Genomic DNA, 15,895 nt, shown 5'->3' with positions numbered 1-15,895 from the left:
ATGGTCCCCTCCTGGGCAGAGGACAAATCTGCTTGCTGACCAGTAGATTAAAAGTAAGGTCTCCTCTGGGACGAAGTTCAGGCAGGTTCACTTGCAGTCCCTATAAGATCGGGGTTTGCTAAGCTGGGGTTCCTCAGCTGTGACACAAGCCCACCGTGTGTGTGGCGCCCACCTGAGCCCAGCCTGCATTGCCTTGGACTTGGGAGCAGGAGGCCCTGGTGAGAACCTGAGGCCTCTGCTGTCTGCCCTGCCAAGTCACGTATCCTTTGTCTCTGACCCGGGAGTCTTGTGTCTTCTGCCAGCGCCACGAAACTCTGGCTGAACTGTGTTAGCTTTTGAGTAGGTTAAAAATCCCAGATCCGTTATAGTTCTTTATGGTGCTTTTACTCATTTCCCAAGATTAGTTATCAATTACCCTTTTTTTTTTTTTTTCTGAATATGGCTTTCACCGTGTCCCATGAGTTTTATTAGAAAGTACTTTCTTTTTCATTGCTCCCAAGAGGATTTGCAATTTCCCTTTTGAGTTCCTCTTTGAGCAAATCTTTCCTAGGAATATGGTTCTTAATTACCAAGAAACTGAGAGTTTGTTGGCCATTGACTGTGATTAGTCAGCTGAGCCTATGAATCTCTGCTTTTCAAAATTTGCCGAGATTTTAAACGTCCCATGAACTTAAAAGGATGCATATGCTCTGTTCAAGACATTATATACTTATATGTATTATGTAAGGTTTTTGTGCTTTTTTAAAAAGAACTTTTTATTCCAAAATAATTTTAGACCCACAATAGGTTGCAAAAATAGTACAGAAGGCTCCCAGGTAGCTTCACCCAGCTTCCTTCAAAGATAACATCTCACACAACCAGAGAACAGTTCAAAGCAAGGGAGTTGACATTGGTATAAGACTATCAGCTAACCTACAGACATTATTGGATTTCACCAGGTTTTATATGTATTTTTTGTATGTACTTCTGTCAACTCCACCGCGTGTGTAGGTGGTGTCATCACCACCACAATCGGGCTGCGGAACTGATCCGTTGCCACAGCAAAAGTCCCTGCCGCTGTCCCTTTGGAGTCACGCACTCCCCCGCTGACCTTTTGAGTCTTGTCCCCCGTTTCCTATGAGATACATCTAATTGGCAAAGACATAAATGTTAAGATCAAGTTTTCCCTAAATCTCAAATCACGCATTTGAGATGTTCAAAGCACAGGTTAATTGAAAAGTTTTATCTTTTTTTGACAAATTATGCCTTAAATCAATTCATAATGTTCATCTTTCTCTTGATTATTTCTTTTATCCTTATTTTCCCTGGATCTGATAAGATTTTTCCATTCCTGTTTTCTTGTACTTACCTGATGACTCTTTACCTATATCCTCATTTTCAACCTTTCTTTATCACTTTAGATTGTGTAAAGAGCATAAATGGGTTTATTTTTTGTGCCTCATTGACAGTGTCTGGTTTTTTTAAATAAGAAAATAAGTCCATTCATGTTTAGTGTACTGACTGATAGACTTAATTTTGTCCCTGTTATTTTAAATAAATTATTTTTCACTTTACTTTACTTTACTTTTCCTCTTCTATGTGTTTACCAGTGTGTTCAAATGGCTCTTCATTCCATTTTCTGTCCATTGTTTTCAAATTCAAAATTGCATCATAGATTTCCATTTAACAAATGGTTATCTTTCCTATCTTGGCTTGTAGTCAGGCTCGTATACCCTTACTTTTGTTTTTTTTTGTTGTTGTTGTTGTTGTTTTGTGGTACGCGGGCCTCTCACTGTTGTGGCCTCTCCCGTTGCGGAGCACAGGCTCCGGACGCGCAGGCTCAGCGGCCATGGCTCATGGGCCCAGCCGCTCCGCGGCATGTGGGATCTTCCCGGACTGGGGCACGAACCTGCGTCCCCTGCGTGGGCAGGCGGACTCTCAACCACTGCGCCACCAGGGAAGCCCTACCCTTACTTTTTACGGTGAGATACCATGACACACTATTTCCCCACCAACACGCTCTGTTTTTTACCTGCTCACCACCCGCCCCATGAGATGAGACTTGGGGGACTTCCCTCGTGGTCCAGCAGTTAAGACTCTGTGCTCCCAGTGCAGGGGGCCCGGTTCGATCCCTGGTTGGGGAGCTAGATCCCGAATGCCACAACTAAGGATCCTGCATACTGCAATGAAGATTCCGTGTGCCACAACTAAGACCTAGCGCAGCCAGATAAATAAATTTTTTTTTTTAAAAGATGAGACTCGGAGAATGCTTTTGCCACCTCCTCTTCATCTGCCTCAACCCCGCGCTTTCACAGAGACCACTGGAGAGCTTTGCCTGCTCCCCTTCCCTTACCCCAACCCATATTTTGCAATCAGTTTAGCTATCTATTGTAGGATATACCTTCTTTTCCAGGAGTCTTTATTGAGCACTTGTATTACACACGTGGGCATGTGTGCGTGTGTCTATATGTCACTGCTCATCACCACTTGTTTACCCCTCCCTTCATGCATTCTAAGGTTTGTGTGCTGTTGGTGTCATGTCTCAGATATCTACCTCTAACAGGGCACAGGTGATAGACTATTTTATTTCACCCATGCGTGTAAAAATACCTTTATCCCCCAACAGTGAATGGGATCTTGGCTGGGTATAGAATTACTAGGATGAGTCCTCTTTTGATCCTAGTATCTGGATGGAATACTACGGTAGAAGTATCCCATCCAGGTGCTCTCCCATTGTCTCGCAGCTTCTAGTGTTGCAGAGTGGGAGTCTGCTAGTCTGATCCTTTTATTCTCTGTAGGTAACTTTTTCTTTTGGTCTAGAAACTTGTAGGATTTTCCTCTTTATTGTTAGCGATTAGGATTTTCATCAGGATATGATCAAGGGGTGTGTGTGTGTGTACTCCACGTGTGTGTGTGTGTACTCTCCGTGCGTGTGTGTGTGTGTGCGTGTGTACGTGCACATGTATTTATCCTCATTCTTGCCTGGACCTTGATGGCCTTTTCAAACTCCTGACTCCCATCTCTCTGCAGCTTAGGGAAATCTTCTTAAATTACTTATATTTAATACCTTTCCTTCATCTCCTCTTTTTTTTTTTTTTTAAACATCCTGGAGCCTCTCTTATTTTCCTGTTAACCCTTCTTTACGTATTTTCAATGTTGCTTTTTTCCCCTCGTGATTTCTATTCTATATTTTTCCTCTGTGCTTTGAGGTATGTCTTTCATTTTATATTCTAGTCCAACAATGTGGGTGTTCTTCTCCTCCGATTCAGCAACTAAATTTTTCTTTTAGATTCAGGAAGTCATTTTTGTGTTGTACTTGAAACTCCTTAAGCCTGTTTTTGTCTCATGTTTATAATTTTAGGAAAGAAAGTATATTTTGAGAGGAAACATACTCCCCTTCACAATGAGGGGATCTGTGGTGGCTAAAATGATTGTTGCCTGATTTTGTGGCCCAAGCAGAGAGCTAAAGGGAGATTCTGGAGGTTCCTGGGGATTGGCAGCCCTCTCATCTCCTTTCACAGCCACTCTTAGTATTTCCGCCCCGTTCAGATGCTTCACTCTGATTCTGCATTCCCTTCTTTCTGGAACGTGCGTGTCATACTAACTCAGATTTGCAGTCTGTTTGTCACACTGAGCTCTTGCCCGTCCTCTGGACGGTGTTCTGCTGACCTCCCCCCCCCTTTGCCATCTCCTCTCTCCTCCACTGGTCCCTTCCTGTCCTCCGCTAACACATCCTCGGTTCTCCCCACCCTCTCACCCCTCACCCCCACCGCACTCCCAGCCTTTAGGGGTCCCTCCAGCACCCCGTCCTCCCCTCACCTCACTGTCCTGTGATCTCCTTCCCTGCACCAATCCCTCACGCCCCGTCACCCTGCACTGAGTGAGTCTCTGTCACGGGTTCATGGAAACAAAGCACAGTTTATGTTGAGCACAGAGTTAACTCTCTGGCTGGTATCAGAACCTCACCGGGGCTGAAAGGCTTCCACACCTTTCTTATCTCCAGGAGGAGAATGAATCCGAGGTTCTCAGGCAGGCTTTTCACACTGGCTGTGTAAGGTCTTGGGGTTAAGAAGCCCTTTGAGTTCTGATGGAAACTAAGAAACCCTCCTTGGAGGCAGGGAATGTCAGAGGGCTGTGGGATTCCCTGGAGTGTGTCCACGGGCCTCAGGTCAAGACCATGCTGGCTTGAGAGCAACTGTGAGCAGAAGACACACACGCCTAACAGCTTCTGTGGCTGAGCCAACCTACTTAGACAAAAGCAACAGGCATTAAGATTAAACTATTCCAATCATTTTTGTTTGTGTAAATTGTGATGAGGTTGTAATAGACAAGGATTTCAGAAAACAGAATGTTTCACAAATCTGTTTCTTCCCTCATGTGAAGTTACTTTGGGGATACCAGTGAGTATCGTTCTCGGTGCCCCTGCCTGGATACTATATAAAAATATAAAATATATACAAAACACCAGAGACAGGAGTAGATCTGGGTGCCAGGGCTCTGTGAATCTGCTATAAGCCTGAAATAAACAGTGACCCTAAAAGTAGGCGGTGCTTTGATTTTTATTTTAAAATACCCATTGATTTCTTTTTTACCTATATTTCCTGCAAAACCTAAAACTATTTTTCTGTGGGAGAAGTACTTTTTGAAAAAGAACAGGAGCAGATGCCAACAAATAAATATTTGGTGGCGTAATTAGCTGCTGTCATATTCTATACGAGCGCAACAAAATCCATCTTACGTGAACATTTTTTGCTTTATAAATAGTTTCATCCATTTGGATGTAAAGTCTACTTCCCAAAGGAAACCTTTTTTTTTTTTTTTTTTTTTTGCGGTACGCGGGCCTCTCACTGTTGTGGCCTCTCCCGTCGCGGAGCACAGGCTCCGGACGCGCAGGCTCAGCGGCCATGGCTCACGGGCCCAGCCGCTCCGCAGCATGTGGGATCTTCCCGGACCAGGGCACGAACCCGTGTCCCCTGCATCGGCAGGCGGACTGTCAACCACTGCACCACCCGGGAAGCCCGGAAACGTTTTTAATTGCCCCATTTTCTGTCCTTTTGACTTATTGCAGAAAAAAGCACCTCAAATGAATCATGGGTTTGATTAATTGGAACCCAATTTTTAGAAGCCACAAATTATTGAAGATTGAAAATAGAGAAGTCCCTTAGGGAACAAGGCCTTGCGTGCCTATCCAGTTACTAAACTTCATTAAGATGCTGCCTGAACAGTGAGCAAATTAGCCTGGTGTGGAAAAGCCTCAGTCCCCACAGAGCAGTTTCTGATCGAGAAGGTCCTCTTAGCTCACGGAAACCAAGCAGAGAGGAAGGTGATGAAGTAAAATGTGGATTCACAGCAGAGTTGAGAAAATACGGCTGGAATTACAAGTCCAGTAGAACAGGAATCAACCACAAGGATCAAGAATGGGGCTTCCCTGGTGGCGCAGTGGTTGAGAGTCCGCCTGCCAATGCAGGGGACACGGGTTCGTGCCCCGGTCCAAGAAGATCCCACATGCCCGCGGAGCGGCTGGGCCCGTGAGCCATGGCCACTGAGCCTGCGCGTCCGGAGCCTGTGCTCCGCAACGGGAGAGGCCACAGCAGTGAGAGGCCCGCATACTGCAAAAAAAAAAAAAAAAGAATGGTGGTGGGGCAGATGGAGAGGCCCAGAGCACAGGCTGGCAGTGATGTTGCAGGGACACGTGGGTGTGGGTACCAGCTGGCCTCACTGGAAGGTGGAGATGGCCTCCGAGTAAAGGGTGAGGGTTAGGATACACGTCCAGTGAGGGGAATGTAACACGCACACGCGCTTTCATAGCAGCAGCGTCTGTTCACGTAGGAAGCAGTAGGACGTTCACATCGTTGGGAAAGAGCTTGGCAAACATCCATGAGACAGGAAATGCGAAGAGTGGGAACCAAGTGTGTGTGAACTAAAGCCAGATTGTGGCCACCGTGACTGCGGAGCAGTGGGACAGGGCCGCAGCGACCGCTACCTGGAGCTGGGATGCTGTACATGAGCGTGTAATCGTTCCCAAGGTCGGGAGACAGCCCGGGTGTTGCCACCGTGCGATGGTGCCTGGGGACGCGCGGATACAGAGCGGAACTGCCTGATTCCCTAGAAAGGGATCCTCGCTGCCCCGGGGATGCTGCGCCTGCAGTGCACCCCGGTTGGCTGGCCCAGCAGGGCTGGAAGGTGGCACGTTGCGCTCGCTGCCCCTGCCACCCCTGCACCAGGCGTGGGCTGCTGCCCGTCTTCAGTTCTGCCCGCACTCCCAGCTGTCCGGGCACCACCCTGCTGGGCAGACCCTGGCTAGAGGGCTGAGCCCCTGGGCCGCCCACCGCAGCCCCGTGTCCCTCCCGCGGAGGTGAGGCCCACGTCCCTCTCACAGCCCCCCTGCCCCTTCCCCTCAGCACCCCTGCGCCTCGGCCATCCTCCCACACCTCGTACTCGGCAGCCCGTCCCGTAGACTCATTCCGTCCGTTCGGACAGCCTGTGTGGCTTCATCCGCCTGCGGCACCCGGGCTGACACAGGATCCTGGAGAGTGAGACATCCAGTCCGAGTCAGGCCCAGGGTGGTGTAGACGCAAGGAGCTGAGGACGGTTTCACAGGAGATACGGAGCAGGGCTGTGTCGGGTGGGATGAGCCCACTGGAAACGTCGACAAGCAAAGGGAAGAAACAAGAGCAGCTATACTGCTGCAGAGAAACGCCTGGTAGGGATCCCACATTCTAAAATAAGGTGCTGGGGGTGCCCGGAGCCAGGGTGTGGCCAGCCCCCCTCATCCCGGCCCAAAAGGGGAGGCCGGGAATCGGCTGGGGGGGGTTGGTCAGAGAGCGCTGGGGAGCCTCCTCTGGAAGGAGGGGCCGAGGGTCTGCCCGAAGGCAAGAGAGAGCACCTGGAGCCACTCAGAGCTTCATCCACTCCCCGGGTTGGGGGGTGCAGTGACAGGCACCCAAGCTGACTCATCTGAGTGGTGAGACCGGCGCTGGACCAGGACCCTGTGTCCAGACTTGGTGCCTCAGAGAGGCTCACCTCTGAAGCAGACCTCTGGAGAGGTGAGGTGACAGCAAAAGTGGGGTCTCGGCAGGAGGAGGGGGTCCTTCTGAGGCTCAGGAACAGGCCAGGTGCACGCCAGGGACCTGTAGGCAGGAGGTTCCCTCGGGGCCATCTCAAAGGACCCACCCGGGCCCTTCTGTTGGCAGGAGATACCAATCCCCCTGCAAGCGCGTGGCAGGGGAGGGGAGGGGATCCAGGTGGGAACCTGCTAGGAGCACAGCGCCCCTACCCCTCTGCATCCTGGGTCACGGTTGGGACCAGGCTGGGGGAGGAGAGCGGTTTCTAGCTGAATAAGAAGTGGAAGCCTTCATAGTAGAGTGGACCGGGAATTTTTTATGCCCCCAAAATGAGATTCTTTGTTAACGCCTGACAAGGACCAGAAAAGCGACGCCCTCTGCCCTAGATCTCCTGCAGCGTGTTTCTGGGCTGCCCGCAAAGAGAGGGCAGACAGAGCGGCTTAAAGGGGCTGGAGAGAAGGAATAAAGGCGCTTTCCTTTTTCATCAAGCCAACTGCAGACACTCTTCCGTGAAAGAGAACGTTCTGACCACATGGGATGGTCGGCACGAAGCTGGAACGTGGGCGCATGAGCAGGAAGCTGTCTTGGGCTCGGGACCAGAGGGGTGGGCGTGGCCAGGGACAGGGGACCGAGGGGGCACTGGGCGCGAGGGTCGTGCTCCCAAGAGGGGACTCCTGTGCGGCAAGGAGACCTGAGGGCTGGTCCCCACACGCCACGCGCCACCTTCTAGCTTAGTGAACAAGCTGGCGTTCCGAGTGTGCGCCTGGCAGGCGTGGCCGGCTGGAGCCACCCTTTCTGCCCACGGCCAAGGTCTGGTTTCTGGTCCTGGAAGTTTGGGTCCACGCTTCAGAGTGTTTCTACAGGTAAGTAACCACGTGCTGGCAAGACTGCTCTGCCCGGCCCTGGGCTGAAGACGGGCCCCGCCCTCTTGTTTCTCCTGTGAAGAGTTGGATACTGGCCTGGGGTAGGGGCGACTGGGACACCCCCCCCACCCGCCCCGCGGCGGGCTTGCAGCCAGTGGTGGCGAGCGGCGCACACCCTGCGTCTGGCCTCTCTCGGCTCTGTCGTTAACCGGGGGTAGTACGCCTGTCCTGGGCACCACGGAATCCCTCCATCCTCGAGGGCAGGGTGGCTGGTGGGTATGAGGGTGTCGGGGAAAGAGGCGGGGGCGCGTGCTTCAACACAGACCCTTCAGTCATAGCAGCACCTTACCTTATTCCATACGAGGCAGGGACTGCGGCTTCTGAACAATGGGTAAACGTATTGGATTGACCTACTGGTCAGCTCAGTGACTTTTCTGTTATGTAGAAGAAAACTCAAGCTATGTGGACAATCTTCATAATGAGGATATACCAAAGCTAAGATGTGTACACCCATTTTTACATAAGGAATTTATTAGTAACCTAGACGTCCAAAACCCAGACTCAGGGAATGAGACTTGACATTGATTCTCATTGGCACAGTAAATTATTCTCCATGTGCCTGTATATCTTACAGCTTAATAGTTTTTAATGTTCTGTCCTCAAGCTAATGTTTACTGCTACAAAATAGCAGATGCGTCCAGCACAGGTGCACTTACAGCCGTACTGAGGCCGGGAGACCCTCGGGTCAGCTACTTAAGAAAAGGTGAAGCACTTGTATCCAGACACGGCTGGTGTCTGAAGTGTTTGGTACTGGCCCTGTCACACCCCAAAACCCAGCCACCACACCAGGTATAAGCTGGGGTTCGGAGCAGTGGTTTTCATATACTTTTACTCATGAAAAATTAGTATAGCCTTGCAAATTTTTAATTTGATTTCTAAAAGTTTATTTGTAAGTTAAAATGGTTGCAAAGGGTGTAATGTTCAGTGTATCATAAACACTGGCTTAAAAAGAAAATCAGGTCACTCCTTTAATGGTATTCAATGGAATCTCTAACAATAAAAATTATAGTTAGAGATAAACACCCACCATATCCATTTAAAAATGCACTGATTAAAAAAAAAAATGTACTGACAAGTTCTTTAAAAGTCTAATTTTACTTTTTCCCCTTAAAATTGTATGTTTTAATATACTTTCTCCACAGAAAGTGGAGTATATTGATACAACTTCTGACCAGTATAATATGGCAATGTCTTTCAAAATTATAAAAGCACTCTTTAAATCAGTAATTCCACTTCTAGGACTTTAAATTTAACCTTCAGATATATTCTCACCAAATGTGAAATAACATGTGTAAGAGGTTACTTATTATAGCATTATTTGTAATAACAAAAATTAGAAATAATTAATTGCTTTGGAGCCCTAAAAAGAAAAAAAAAAAAGAGAGAGAGAGACACTAAATGCCCGGATACGATATCCAAAAATAAGGGAAACAGGCTGTACAACAAAGTGTAATGTGTGCTGCTGTTGCTGTCTGTCTGATGTAATACACTTTTAATCTTAATGTAATAACTTGTATATTAGAAAGACTTTTGCTAATCACTCGAGTAGACTTCTCTGCATACAAAATACAGATATAAATAGAAATACATATTATTAAATGTGATCAAAAAGCTGTAGGTGTCAAAAACATTTATTCTAGATTGTATCATTATAATTTTTCTTAGTTCACAACTGATGAAAACAATGCAGCATACCAATTTTTATAACTGAGTATTAAGTATAAAAAAATACTTCTGGAAATGATGGAGATGGATGGGGCCATTTTACTTTTCGATTAATTTACGTATCCGTGTATAAATAGTTCCTATTGCCAGCCTGAGACAAAGGGCATTTTTGTTAAAGGTTTCTCCCTTGCCGTGGAAATGTGACCTTGGGTTAACGTCCCAGCTGTGCTCCCCTGAAAGCTTTATCCGGGTGTCACCTGTGTCACCAGGTAACATCGCTTATGATGGAAATCACTGACCTGCCTCTGGACTGGGGGCCCCAGCGGGGTGACACCTAACTGGGCATGTCGGCACCCTGTGTATTATAAGACCTAAAATTCCACCTGCTGCCTTGATGCCTTTGAGCCTCACGGGGCCCCAAAGGTCTGACCGTGAGCTGCCCTGTCCTCGCCAGCTGTGCCCCCTGCACCCGCCCCCGGCAGGAAAGGCCCCCCCTCCCGGCTAGTTCCCCCACCAGCTGGAGCAGCTGCACCACCCCCACCCCCCACCCCCCGTCCTCAACCTCCCTGCCCGCCCCTGGGATTATTCAAACAAGTCAGTCGCGTCCCCTTCGGGAACCAGGGGTCGCCAGCGTCTTGTTACTGCGGGGTCTGCCTCTCCCAGCCCCCTGATTCGTTCTGCTCCCTCGTGAAGCCCCCATGGGGCCCTGCCGGCTGTGTGCTCTCCCCCCACTCCCACCCCCACCGCTGCTGGGAGCATCGCTGACTCGTGAGCCGCTGCCCAGGGTTTAGGGCACGTGTCTTCTCCTCACCAACAAGGTGACCCGGAGGTGATCAGAATGTCCTGGAAACTACCCCTAAGCTGTTACAGAGACAGCAGTGCCTATGCAGGATCTGCGTTGCTCTACATCCCGCCTGCCTAAGTCTTCTTTCCTCGCGCTTGAACTGAGCCTTGTGGGGTGGGGCGGGGCAGAGGACAGTCCCCAGACGGCTGCGTGGGCCACTGCGAGGACGCCTCCCGAGGGAAAGTGCCAGACTCTGCTCTTGGCACCCGTGTCGATGCGTTCCTGCCCGCGTCCTCTGCGTGAGGCCCCGGGTACCCTCACGAGTCTAAATATCTGTGGAGCCCAAGACCCCCTAGTGGGCATCGCAAGCACTAATTTTATCCGTGTAAGGGCTGAAGAACCTTGTTCACGGAAAGAAACAGCAATGAGTTATATGCAAAGATAATGTATGTTAAACGGACAAATTACATGAAAGACGAAAACTAACAAAACTCATTCAAGAAATCATCTGAGGGCTTTCCTGGTGGCGCAGCGGTTGAGAGTCCGCCTGCCGATGCAGGGCACACGGGTTCGTGCCCCGGTCCGGGAAGATCCCAAGTGCCGCGGAGCGGCTGGGCCAGTGAGCCATGGCCACTGGGCCTGCGCGTCCAGAGCCTGTGCTCCGCAACGGGAGAGGCCACAGCAGTGAGAGGCGCGCGTACAACAACAACAAAAAACTCATCTGACTAGCCTTATATCAAATAAGTTGAACTTATAATTAAAAACCTTCAAACAAAGAAAAGAAAGGCCCTGGGAACACAATTAGGATTCTTTTGTTTTTTAATTTATTTATTTTATTTTTATTTATTTTTGGCTGCATTGGGTCTTCATTGCTGCGCACAAGCTTTCTCTAGTTGTGGCGAGCGGGGGCTACTCTTCCTTGCAGTGCACGGGCTTCTCATTGCGGTGGCTTCTCTTGTTGCAGAGCACAGCCTCTAGGCGTGTGGGCTTCAGTAGTTGTGGCGCACGGGCTTCAGTAGTTGTGGCTCGCAGGCTCTAGAACGCAGGCTCAGTCAGTAGTTGTGGCACACGGGCTTAGCTGCTCCGCGGCATGTGGGATCTTCCCGGACCAGGGCTCGAACCCGTGCTCCCTGCATTTGCAGGTAGGTTCTTAACCACTGCGCTGCCAGGGAAACCCCACAATTCGGATTCTTAACACAGGAATGTGAAATGGTGCAGCCACTGTGGCAAACAGTATGGTGGTGCCTCAAAAAATTAAACAGAATTGCCATAGCAATTCCACTTCTGAGGGTATGTATCCAAAATAATGTAAAGATGGAACTCAGAGAGATACGTGTCCACCCATGTTCATAGCAGCACTATTCACAACAGCCAAAAGACGGAGAAAACCCAAGTGTCCATCAACAGATGAACGAATAAACAAAACGTAGTCCATCTATACAGTGGCATATTATCCAGCCTTAAAAAGGAAGGAAATTCGGGCTTCCCTGGTGGCGCAGTGGTTGAGAGTCCGCCTGCCAATGCAGGCGACATGGGTTCGTGCCCCAGTCTGGGAAGATCCCACATGACAAGGAGCGGCTGCGCCCGTGAGCCATGGCCGCTGAGCCTGCGTGTCCGGAGCCTGTGCGCCGCAATGGGAGAGGCCACAACAGTGAGAGGCCCGCGTACCGCAAAAAAAAAAAAAAAAAAAGGAAGGAAATTCGGGCTTCCCTGGTGGCGCAGTGGTTGAGAGTCCTGCCAATGCAGGGGACACGGGTTCGAGCCCCGGTCCGGGAGGATCCCACATGCCGCAGAGCGACTGGACCCGTGAGCCATGGCCGCTGAGCCTGCGCGTCCGGAGCCTGTGCTCCGCAGCGGGAGAGGCCACAGCGGTGAGAGGCCCGCGTACCGCAAAATAAATAAATAAATAAATAAAATTGGTTTACGATATCAAATGTTGGTGAGGATGTGTGGAGAGACAGAAATTGCAGCCGGTGGGAATGTAAATCGGTACCACCTTTCTGGAAACCCGTTCAGCAGTTCTACTCCTAAATATACACTTCTCAGAAATGCAAACATACGTGCACCGAAACACGTGTGCAAAACGTTCAGAACCGCGTCAGTCATAACAGCCCGGCCTGGGGGCAGCCCAGCTGCCTGCTGGCTGTAGCCGGATAAATGACCGCGGTATATTCAGACAGAAGAACGCTATAGTGCAATGATGTATGAACACGCTACATACATACTACATGTATACTACATACATACTACCTGTATACTACATGCATACTACCATGTAATATTGCTTCACTCAGAACATGGACAATCTCATGAACATAATATTAAGAAGAATCCAGACACACAATATAATACACTGTATTCAGTGTTTAAGAACAGCAAGATTACCCTATGGTGAAGCCAATCAGAAGATCACTCACTCTGGGAATTCCCCAGCGGCCCAGTGGTTAAGACCCTGTGCTGTCGTCGCCGAGGGCACAGGTTCAATCCCTGGCTGAGGAACCAAGATCCCACAAGCCTCACAGTGTGGCCAAAAAAAGAAAAAGAGCACTTTGAGGGGGTGATGGCTAGGAAGGGGTAATGAGGGGATTGCCAGGTAGCATCCTGTATGTTGCCCCAGTGGTCCCACAGATGTGTTGCCTTTGGAAAAATTCTTCCAGCGGTACATTTGGGATTTGTGAACTTTTCTGTACACATGCTGTTTCCATTTAAATGTTGACTTTAAAATACATCTATATCCTTCAAAGTGTGTTTGTAGACATTAGGAAAATTAGTTTTGAGACTAAAGAGTGCATAAGTGAATTTAATGAGAGTGATAAAAGTCCCATGCGATTCAAGGAGTTAAATATTTATGTTTTAATAAATGTGTTGAAATTTGACACATATCTATGTTTTTTAATTAAGATATCAATGAGCAGAATAGAAATAAAGCTGTTGATTAACACCCCCTATTGGCCATCAGCAGTAAGTGCAGGTAGAATCAATACAGGAGAATAGATCAATGGTTGGGAGCTCTGACACCCACCTTTGCTCATAGGAGTTATAAATCAGCATTAGAGTTTAGTAGAAAAGGTGGAAAAGAGGTCAGGGTTGTAAAAATGATATCTGATAAGTGGAAAGAGCTGTACTGGCTGCATCTTCGTTTCAGAACGTCTATTTCCCTCATTTCACCATCTGCGTGGTCATGGTCCAAACCCCTCAGCCCCCACGCTGGACGCGATGCGGTCGCCCCAGAGGGGAGCCCGTGGCTGCATCCTTCTCTGTTCTGCCGCCCACTCATGCGTCAATTGCTCCGTTTAACGACTCCAGGACCTCATAAAAGTGGAGTCACACAGGATTTGTCTTTTTGTGCCTGGCATATTGTTTTATGTTCATTTTTAACAAGAAAGCCTTGCAGGAGTTTTTAATAAACTCTGCCTATTCCTGTATAATTAGTTTCATGAACGCTTCCCCTGTTCTGTCTCTTTGCGACATTTCTTCTCTTCCTCTCTGCTTAAATCCTTTATTCTACTATTTCTTCCTACCTCTTGCTCTCAGTGCATTTTTTTTTAACATCTTTATTGGGGTATAATTGCTTTACAATGGTGTGTGAGTTTCTGCTTTATAACAAAGTGAATCAGTTATACATATACATATGTTCCCATATGTCTTCCCTCTTGCGTCTCCCTCCCTCCCACTCTCCCTATCCCACCCCCCGGGCTGTCACAAAACACCGAGCTAATATCCCTGTGCCATGCGGCTGCTTCCCACTAGCTATTTACCTTACTACGTTTGTTAGTGTGTATATGTCCATGACTCTCTCTCGCCGGCTCTCAGTGCATTTTATTCTCCCTTTCCCGGGTTCCCCTCATTCCCATTTTCCACGACATCACTGGGAGGGAACTCTAAGGAACCATGTGTAGCGGATGACTCATGGGGAACCGGGGTAGTCATCCTCGGGCACCCCGATGGTCAGTGCCAGCTCTCACTGTAGGGCTCACTGGCCAGTGCCCCCTGACCCCCAGGGGGCAGTCACCCTTCATGTCTCCACAAAAAAGCATGAGGGAAGGGGGAGGAGAGGTCTTGAAGAAAGTGAAGACACCTCACCGAGGCCACTACATCTTTTATTTTCCAAGGAGACAAGACAAATGTAAACAGGTCCCAGGGGACCCTCCGGGGCTGTGAAGAAGGAAGGGGGTCCCAGGTCAACACTTGGCGGGTGGGGAGCGGCAGATTCCGGAGGATGGGGGAGAAGCGGGCACTGAGGGACCTGAGGCCAGTTTGGTCCTGAGGGAGGACAGGGGCTGCCCTGAGCTGGGAGCCTCTGAGGTCCCCACACAACCCAAGGGAGGGGTAAGGGGCCCTCGTGTTGCACATCATGGGCTGAACTCTGTCCCTAAAAGAATGTGTTCACGTCGCAAACCCCCAATACCTGGGAATATGGCCTTACCTGGAAAGAGGGTCTCCGCAGACGTCATGAGTTAAGATGAGCTCATAACCGAGCGGTGTGGGCCCTTCGTCCAATGTGACTGGCGTGGAAGGTGAGTTTCCCCACCTTGTAGATATCTTGAGGTCTAAATTCTATTCCCAGCAAAGAGAGAAAGCTAAAGGCTTTTAAAAACATATTTTAAACAGCAGAGCACAGGAGGTATACACAAGGAGCCCCAGATGCATCTTGCCGTGCTTCACATTTTATCAGCCCGTATTTCTAGTTTATGACCGATCATCGCAATAAGTCAGCATTTTCTCGTGGACCAGAAATGGGATTTCCCATTTTGCAGAGTCAACACTTAGATGAGTGATAGCAGCTGAGCTGGTGACTGGGCTATTCTCTGGTGTCTATTTTTTTTTTTTTTTTTTTTTTTGCGGTACGCAGGCCTTTCACTGTCATGGCCTCTCCCGTTGCGGAGCACAGGCTCCTGACGCGCAGGCTCAGCGGCCATGGCTCACGGGCCCAGCCGCTCCGCGGCATGTGGGATCCTCCCGGACCGGGGCACGAACCCGCGTCCCCTGCATTGGCAGGTGAACTCTCAACCACTGCGCCACCAGGGAAGCCCCTCTGGTGTCTATTTATTAGTAACAATCTAACAAATCTTTCTTGAGCACCTGCTACGTGTCAGGCACGGTGCCAGGGCTGGGCGCGTCCTGAGGACCAGCAGGATGTGGTCTGTGTCCTCACAGTCCTCGTGTTTTACCCACATTGTTGTTCATGCTTTTACCCTTTTCAGTTCTCATTACATATTTCCTATGTAAACTGAGCGCTTTAAAATCAATGACGTGACATCACGTTTTATGGAATCTTGGGCAAATTCCTACTTCTCTGCTTTTCAATTTGTTGAAATACAAGAGTTGGCCTCAGGCTCTCTGATTCTGACGGCAGAATGCAGAGCATCTTGGAAGCTTTTCTCCCTAAACGTGAAGTTCATATTTGATTTATAATGAAGTTGCTTACGTATTTATAGGAGATTGGAAAAGTACGTATATAATAAGTAAAGAGATAAAAT

Source organism: Phocoena sinus, chromosome 18 (assembly GCF_008692025.1).
Source record: "Phocoena sinus isolate mPhoSin1 chromosome 18, mPhoSin1.pri, whole genome shotgun sequence".
In the NCBI taxonomy this organism is placed as follows: Eukaryota; Metazoa; Chordata; class Mammalia; order Artiodactyla; family Phocoenidae; genus Phocoena; species Phocoena sinus.
The sequence above is the reverse complement of the archived record's forward strand: the minus strand, read 5'-3'. Positions refer to the sequence as shown.